The 8371-nt window shown below is 43.3% G+C and overlaps 1 non-coding gene across 1 annotated transcript; it reads left to right on the top strand.

Moving 5' to 3' along the window:
- Positions 1 to 5900: 5900 nt before the first annotated feature.
- Positions 5901 to 6008, top strand: LOC119473748. Its single transcript, XR_005202973.1, has one exon. It is a non-coding gene; the product is annotated as a U6 spliceosomal RNA (small nuclear RNA).
- The last annotated feature ends 2363 nt before the right edge of the window (positions 6009 to 8371 follow it).

Here is an 8371-nt window from a genome sequence, read left to right as displayed (position 1 = left end):
GGAGGTTGCGGTGAGCCGAGATCGTGCCATTGCACTCCAGCCTGGGTAACAAGAGCGAAACTCCGTCCCAAAAAAAAAAAAAAAAAAAAAAAAAATCTCATGAATTAATGATCTGAAAAATATGATCAGTGTGTCTCTTTCAATTGCAGTCATTGTTTTTTTGAATGCTTATAGTGTCCTGTTTGGGGCCAATAGCAGCTTCTTTATGTTGGCTCCTGTAGCCTTTTGACAATCCCACTAATTTTTTGGATAACTTCTTTGCTTTCTGGCATAACAAGATGTACCAGGCACACTGTGAATATTTCATGCTTCAGACCAGGAATTAGCAATTTCTCTAAAAAGCCCTGATTCTTTCTCTTCCAGAAGCTCTGATTTTTTTTAAAGCCCTAATTCTTTGTAGTAGAAAATAGTTTTTTAAAATCATTTTTTTGTTGTAGAATAGTTTTCAATTTACAGAAAAATTGCAAAGATACAGAGAAATTCCATATACCCAGTTTACTCTATTATTAGTATCTCACATTAGTATATTTTCCCCAATTAATGAGCCAATATCAATACATTATTGTTAACTGAAGTCCATACTTTATTCAGATTTATTTAGTTTTCTCTCTCTTTCTCTCTCTCTCTCTCTTTCTTTCTTGAGACAGAGTGTCACTCTGTTGCCCAGGCTGGAGTGCAGTGGCACAATTTTGGCTCACAGCAACCCCAGCCTCCCGGGTTCAAGCAATTCTTTCAACTAAGCCTCCCAAGTAGCTGGGATCACAGGTGTGCGTCACCATATCCAGCTAATTTTTATTTTTATTTTTCAGTAGAGATGGGGTTTCACCATGTTGGCCAGGCTGGTCTCAAACTCCTGATCTCAAGTGATCCGCCTACCTCAGCCTCCCAAAGTGCTGGGATTATAGGCATGAGCTGCTATGCCTGGCCGGAATAGTTTTTTGGGGTTTATTTATTAATTTTTTTTTTTTTTTTTTATTGAGAAACAGTCTCACTCCGTTGCCCAGGCTGGAGTGCAGTGGTGCAATCTTGGCTCACTGCAACCTCCACCTCCCAGGCTCAAGTGATTCCCCTGGCTCAGCCTCTAGAGTACTGAGATTACAGGCATCCACCACCACACCTGGCTAATTTTTGTATTTTCTTTTTCTTTTTTTCTGAGTACAATTGGGAAGACAAAGTTTTATATTTTTAGTAAAGACAAATTTTCATCATGTTGGTCAGGCTGGTATCAAACTCCTAAATTCAAGTAATCCACCAGACTTGGCCTCCCAAAGTACTGGGATTACAGGCGCGAGCCACCATACCCGGCCCCAGAATCATTTTTAAAAGTCACAATCTCGGTGCTAAGGGAAATTTTTGTTACTGGAATGACAGTATTTCTAGACCTATTCAGTGAACAAAACTAGGTAATAGCCAGGCACGGTGGCTCATGCCTGTAATCCCAGCACTTTGGGAGTCCGAGGCAGGCAGACCACCTGAGGTCAGGAGTTCAAGACCAGCCTGACCAACATGGAGAACCTGTCTCTACTAAAAATACAAAAAATTAGCTGGGCGTGGTAGCACATGCCTGTAATCCCAGCTATTTGAGAGGCTGAGGCAGGAGAATTGCTTGAACCTGAGAGAAGGTTGCAGCGAGCCAAGATCAAACCACTTAACACTCCCACCTGAGCAAAAAAAAAAAAAAAAAATTTTTTTTAGTAAAGCAGAGGTCTTCTGGGTTTGGAATTCCTGACCTCAGTCAATCCACCTGCCTCAGCCTCCCAAAGTGCTGGGATTACAGGCATGAACTATCATGTCCAGCCTTTTTTTTTTTAATGCTTTATTAATATAATTAACATACCAGGCTGGGTGCAGTATCTCACATCTGTAATCCCAGCACTTTGGGAGGCCGAGGCAGGGGGATCCCCTGAGGTCAGGAGTTCAAGACCAGCCTGATCAACATGGTGAAACTCCATGTCTACTGAAAATACAAAAATTAGCCAGGTGTAGTGGCATACACCTGTCATCACAGCTACTTGGGAGGCTGAGACAGGAGAATTGCTTGCACCCGGGAGGCAGAAGTTGCAGTGAGCCAAGATCATGCCACTGCACTCCAGCCTGGGCGACAGAGCGAGACTCAGACTCAGAAAAAAAAAGAAATTAACATACCATACAACTCACCAATTTAAAGTACACAACTTGGCCAGGCACAGTGACTCACACTTGTAATCCCAGCACTTTGGGAGGCCAAGACAGGCAAATCACCTGAGGTTGAGAGATCAAGATCAACCTGACCAACATGGCAAAACAGTCTCTACCAAAAATACCAAAAAATTAGCTGGGCATGGTGGTGCACGCCTATAATCACAGCTATTCGAGAGACTGAGGCACAAGAATTGCTTGAGGCTGGGAGACGGAGGTTACAGTGAGCTGAGATTGCGCCACACTGCACTCCAGCCTGGGCAACAGAATGAGACTCCCTCTCAAGAAACCAACCACCACCACAACAACAAAAACACAATTTAATGGTTGTTAGGACTTTCACAAAGTTGTGCAACCATCGCCATGGTCAATTTTAGATTGTTTTTACCACTCCACAAAGAAATCCTGTATCCATTATTACTACCCATTTTCCCCAACCCCTTCCTGTACTACTTCTCCCTACCAGTCCCAGGCAATCGCTAATCTACTTTCTGTCTCTATAAATTTGTCCATTCTAGACATTTTATGTAAATGGAATCATATAATAAGTAGTGTTTTTCAGTCTTGCTTATAACACTTAGCATGTTTTCTTTCCCTCCCTCCCTCCCTTCCTTCCTTCCTTCGTACTCTTCCTTCCCTCCCTCCCTCCCTTCGTTCTCTTCCTTCCCTCCCTCTCTCCCTTCCTTCTTTCCTTTCTTCCTAGATGGGGTCTTCCTGTGTTGCCCAGGCTGGTCTCAAACTCCTAAACTCAAATAATCCTCCTGCCTTGGCCTCCCAAAGTGCTGGGATTACAGGTCTGAGTCACCATGCCCAGCCTTTTTTTCTTTTTAAGACCGGTCTCACTGTGTCACTCAGGTTAGAATGTAATGGCGCAGTCTTGGCTCACTGCAGCCTTGACCTCCCAAACTCAAACCATCCTCCCGCCTCAGCCTCTTATGTAGGTAGGCCATAGTAATGTGCCACAATATCCTGCCAATTTTTAAATTTTTTTGTAGAGATGGGATCTCAGAATATTGTCCAAGCTGGTCTTGAACTCTGGGGCTCAAACAATCCTCCTGCCTCAGCCTCCCAAAGTGAACGTAATGTTTTCAGAGTTCATTTATTTATGCATGTATCAGTACTTCATTCCTTTTTATTACTGAATGAGATTCCATTGTAAGAATATACCATGATTGACTGACTCAGCAGCTGGTAAATGTTTGGTTGTTTCTCCTTTTTGGTTATCATGAATAACATTGCCATGAACATTCGTGTGTGAGCTTTTGTGTCATCACGTTTTCTTTTCCTCTTGGGTGTAAGAGTGGAATTTCCGGGTCATATGGTAGCTCTGTGTTTAACATTTTGAGGAAGTGCCAAACTGTTTTTCAAAGTGACTGTGTCATTTACATTCATGCAGCAGCGTATAAGGGTTCCAGTTTCTCCACATCCTCAACAACTCTTGTTACTATTTGTGCTTTTTATTTTATTATTATTATTATTATTATTTGAGACGAAGTTTCGCTCTTGTTGCCAGGCTGAAGTGCAACGGCATGATCTCAGCTCACTGCAACCTCTGCCTCCTGGGTTCAAGTGATTCTTTTGCCTCAGCCTCCCAAGTAACTGGGATTACAGGCACCCACCACCACGCCTAGCTAATTTTGTATTTTTAGTAGCGACGGGATTTCTGCATGGTCTCGAACTCCCAACCTCAATTGGTCCACCTGCCTTGACATCCCAAAGTGCTCGGATTACAGGTGTGAGCCACCAGGCCCGGCCTTGTGCTTTTTATTATAGCCATCTTAGGGTGTGATTTCAGACTCTGTGTGTGTGTGTGTGTGTGTGTGTGTGTGTGTGAGAGAGAGAGAGAGAGAGAGAGAGAGGAGAGAGAGAGAGAGAGAGAGGGTCTCTGTCGCCCAGGCTGGAGTGCGGTGGCACAATCAAGGCTCAGTGCAGCTTTGACCTCCCAAGGCTCAGGTGATCCTCCTACATCAGCCTCCTGAATGGCTGAGACTGCAGGTGCACAACACCATGTCCAACGAACTTCTGCATTTTTAAAGAGACAGGTTTTCTCTATGTTGCTCAGGCTGGTCTTGAACTCCTGGGCTCAAGGGATCCTCCCACTTTGGTCTCCCAAAGTGCTGGGATTACAGGCATGAGCCACCCCACCTGGCCCAGATATATATATATTTTTTTTTTGAGACGGAATCTTGCTCTGTCGCCAGGCTGCAGTGCAGTGGCACAATCTCGGCTCACTGCAACCTCTGCCTCCTGGGTTCAAGCGATTCTTCCGCCTCAGCCTCCAGAGTAGCTGGGAGCACAGGTGCTTGCCACCACACCTGGCTTATTTTTGTATTTTTAGTAGAGACAAGTTTCACCAGGATGGTCTGGATTTCTGGACCTTGTGATCCGCCCACCTCAGCCTCCCAAAGTGCTGGGGTTACAGGCGTGAGCCACCGCGCCCGGCCTAATATTTGTTTTTAATTATAGAATTTTATTAAGTCTCTGCTCTTTTCCCAGCACATCTTCCATGGTAGGAAACTTAATCAGGTAAATTTCACTTAGTGCTTGCAGTTTTTGTTGGTGGTGGTGGTTTGTTTTTATCGCCTTTTTCCTGAAGTAAGTACTTGTAGTTTATTGCTAATAAATATCTCTGAAATGGTGGACACTTTACCAGAAGTGACCTTGGCAGAAAAAAAAAATAGTTGAAAGAGAATTAAACTCAAATTTAGATGTACCCAAGATCAATACCTTATGTGAGTCTTTGTCTTCTTACGTGTATAAGATAAAGAATTATCTATTCCAGATACCTGCTGTATAGATTAAATGAGATAACAGAGGTGAAACTTTCTGTAAACCACAGGCACTATATAAATATTATTCCTAGCTATGTGGCATAGTGAAAAAATAAAACCTTTTCCTCCATGTGATGATGTACTAGATTTTAAGCTCCTGAAGGAGAATAGTCATATTTGATCGATCTTTTAGTAATAGTATCCAGCACATGCCTTCCCACCACCACCTTTTTTTTTTTCCAGACGGAGTCTCTCTTTGTCACCCAGGCTGAAGTGCAGTGGCATGATCTCAGCTCACTGCAACTTCCGCCTCCTGGGTTCAAGCCAATTCTCCTGCTTCAGCCTCCCCGAGTAGCTGGGATTACAGGTGGCCACCACCTTCCCCAGCTAATTTTTGTGTTTTTAGTAGAAATGGTGTTTCGCCATGTTGGCCAGGTTGGTCTCAAACTCTGGACCTCAGGTGATCCATCCACCATGGCCTACCAAACTGCTGGGATTACAGGCTTGAGCCACTGCGCCCAGCCTAATTTTTGTATTTTTGGTAGAGATGGGGTTTTGCCATGTTGTCCAGGCTGGACTGGAACTCCTGGCCTCCAGTGATCTGCTCACCTAGGGCTCCCAAAGCGCTGGGATTGCAGGTGTGAGCCACCACGCCCGGCCCCCCACCACCTGCACCTTGTTCTTTATTCTCCTTTACTTAAGCCCTCAGGGAACACTCAGACCTATAGTTAGGAATCATTTGCATGCTTTTTTGGTTTAAGGAATTCCTCAAGGTTCACTTTTCTTTCTTTTTTTTCACTTTTTTTTTTTTTTTTGTTTGGGTCTCACTCTGTTGCCCAGGCTGGAGTGCAGTGGCATGAACACAGCTCACTGCAGCATCAACCTCCCTGGGATCAGGTGATCCTCCCTCCTCAGCCTCCCACCTCTTACAGCTTTTAAAATCATATGTCTGTGCTCACTTCAGCAGCACATATACTAAAATTGGAACGATACAGAGAAGATTAGCATGGTCCCTGGGCAAGGATGACATGCAAATTTCATGAAGCATTCTATATTTTTAAGACAAGGATTCCCTCTCTCACCACTCCTATTCAACATAGTATTGGAAGTTCTGTCTAGGGCAATCGGGCAAGAGAAATGGGTGTATACAACTGGTTGTATACGATTAGTTCTCAGGACTCTTACGAACAGGCTCCAGGACACATGTTTTGTGCTCAGTGTGTATGTAAGAAGAAATGCATTTTAAAATGGAAAAAATACATATATGTATTAAATGTTTCTTTGTTCTAAGAATACCAAGTCAATGGACTTTTTGATGATGCCAAGGGAAAGCCAATATTTTATTCTGAAATGAAGATGTGGAGACAACATGGCTCCAAGGAACTGAACCAAGCCCTGAAGAATGTGAAACGCTGCAGTCCTCCAGACTGTTCTTCTCAAAACACATTCTTTTCTAAGTTAGAATTCAGGCCATATGGTCCCTAAAATGGATCTCCTGCTCTTATTAGATAAGAAAAGGAGGGGAGAAGATCAGATGAATGCAGGAAGGCTCTAGAGGCAAGTCTTTGCATCGCACTGAAAAAGAACTATCGGGTTGACTGGACTGGCATCACAGAGCCCAGTGAAAACTATCCATCTAAAGACCACATGCTGGTCTTCCAGATTGAATCACCTAAAGTTGAGGAAATCTGAGGATGGGGAATTGTTAGTTCTGGATGATCAACTAGGTAGAACCCTGTGGCAAGGCCAGCCCTAGAGTGAGCAGGCATTGTGGGTCACCATTGTCTTGTAAGGGGACAGAGGGATTCACCCTGACACAATACTGTCCTGCACAATTTAATTCCTTATAAAAAGCATTCTCTGTTACACAAAATATATAAAATAATGGTTAAGGGATGTTGAAAGTTTTATTTAAAAAATAATAATAGGCCAGGCGAGGTGGCTCACGCCTGTGATCCCAGCAACTTTGGGAAGCTGAGGCAGGTGGATCACTTGAGGTCAGGTGTGCAAGATTAGCCTGACCAACCTGGTGAAACCCCATCTTTACTAAACATACAAAAATTAGCTTGGTGTGGGGGCGTGCATCTGTAATCCCAGTTACTCAGGAGAGTGAGGCAGAAGAATCGCTTGAACCTGGGAGGCGAAGGTTGTAGTGGGCCAATATTGCACCACCGCATTCCATCCTGGATTACAAAGTGAGACTCCATCTCAAAAAAATAAAAAATCAATAAAAATAATAATGGTTGAGAGTCAAACGCTAAAGCCAGATAGACCCAGGTTTGAATTTTCATTTTGTTACTTAGCTGTAAAAGACCTTGAATTTTCATTTTGTTACTTATCAGCTGTAAAGAGACGTACTATTTAAATTTATTTATTTTTGAAGGAGTTTCATTCTTGTTGCCCAGGCTGTAGTGCAATAGTGCAACCTCGGCTCACCACAACCTCTGCCTCCCGGGTTAAAGCGATTCTCTGGCCTCAGCCTCCTGAGTAGCTGGGATTATAGGCATATGTCACCACACCTGGCTAATTTTGTATTTTTAGTAGAGACGGGGTTTTTCCGCGTTGGTCAGGCTGGTCTCGAACTCCTGACCTCAGGTGATCCACCTGCCTCAGGTGGGATTACACAGCACCCAGCTGTCTGATTTTTTTTTTTATTATGCATTTAGTTAAAGCTGATGATGCTAGGATATAAATCTTATTTTAATTAAACCATCATAACGTCCACTCTGCTCTTCACGGAGAGACTGGCATTCATGAAGAGGAAGCTGGGGATGAGCTCTGTGTGAAGTCTCCATTTTACACAGATTTTCACTGAACATGAGATGAACCATTTGCTGGAAAACCATTGGGGAAGACGTGCACTGGACTTTTTGCAATGATTTTTATCTCTGGTGTTTCTGACATCGACTAAGGTTTCAGGCAGACAGAGGCATGGAGGACCTAGTGACAATCAGTAGGGAGCTTCCTGGTTGCTAGCAACAGTAAATACCATGGAGACACAATGACACAAAGACTCAGCCTTTCACATACACACGATGAGACCTGGAGCCTGGTTTCTTATTTCAGATACAGAGTCCTCAAGATAGAGCACAATGGCTTCTTCTTTCTCCCCTTCATATTAGACTTTTACAATTGTGTGCAGAAACACATACCACGCAGGAGCCGACATGACCATCTTGCATCTCGATTTGTCTAAGAACACTTGGATTCTAACCTTCCTCTCAGTGCTGTCATGTTTTACTATTTTGAGGTAGAAATAGAAGGAAATAAGGTTGCTTATCTAACTTGGGGATTTTAAATTATGTGTGACTTTGAAAAACTCATTGGTAAATGCCTGCCCTCCGTAAGAGTTATAATTGATTTCTGCCCTTTTGAAAATATTCAGAAAAACGATCTGAAAGATCTTCTCCAAGCTTATTCTC

Source organism: Cebus imitator, unplaced genomic scaffold, assembly GCF_001604975.1.
Source record: "Cebus imitator isolate Cc_AM_T3 unplaced genomic scaffold, Cebus_imitator-1.0 Scaffold181, whole genome shotgun sequence".
NCBI classification, from domain to species: domain Eukaryota; kingdom Metazoa; phylum Chordata; class Mammalia; order Primates; family Cebidae; genus Cebus; species Cebus imitator.
The sequence above is the reverse complement of the archived record's forward strand: the minus strand, read 5'-3'. Positions and strand labels throughout refer to the sequence as shown.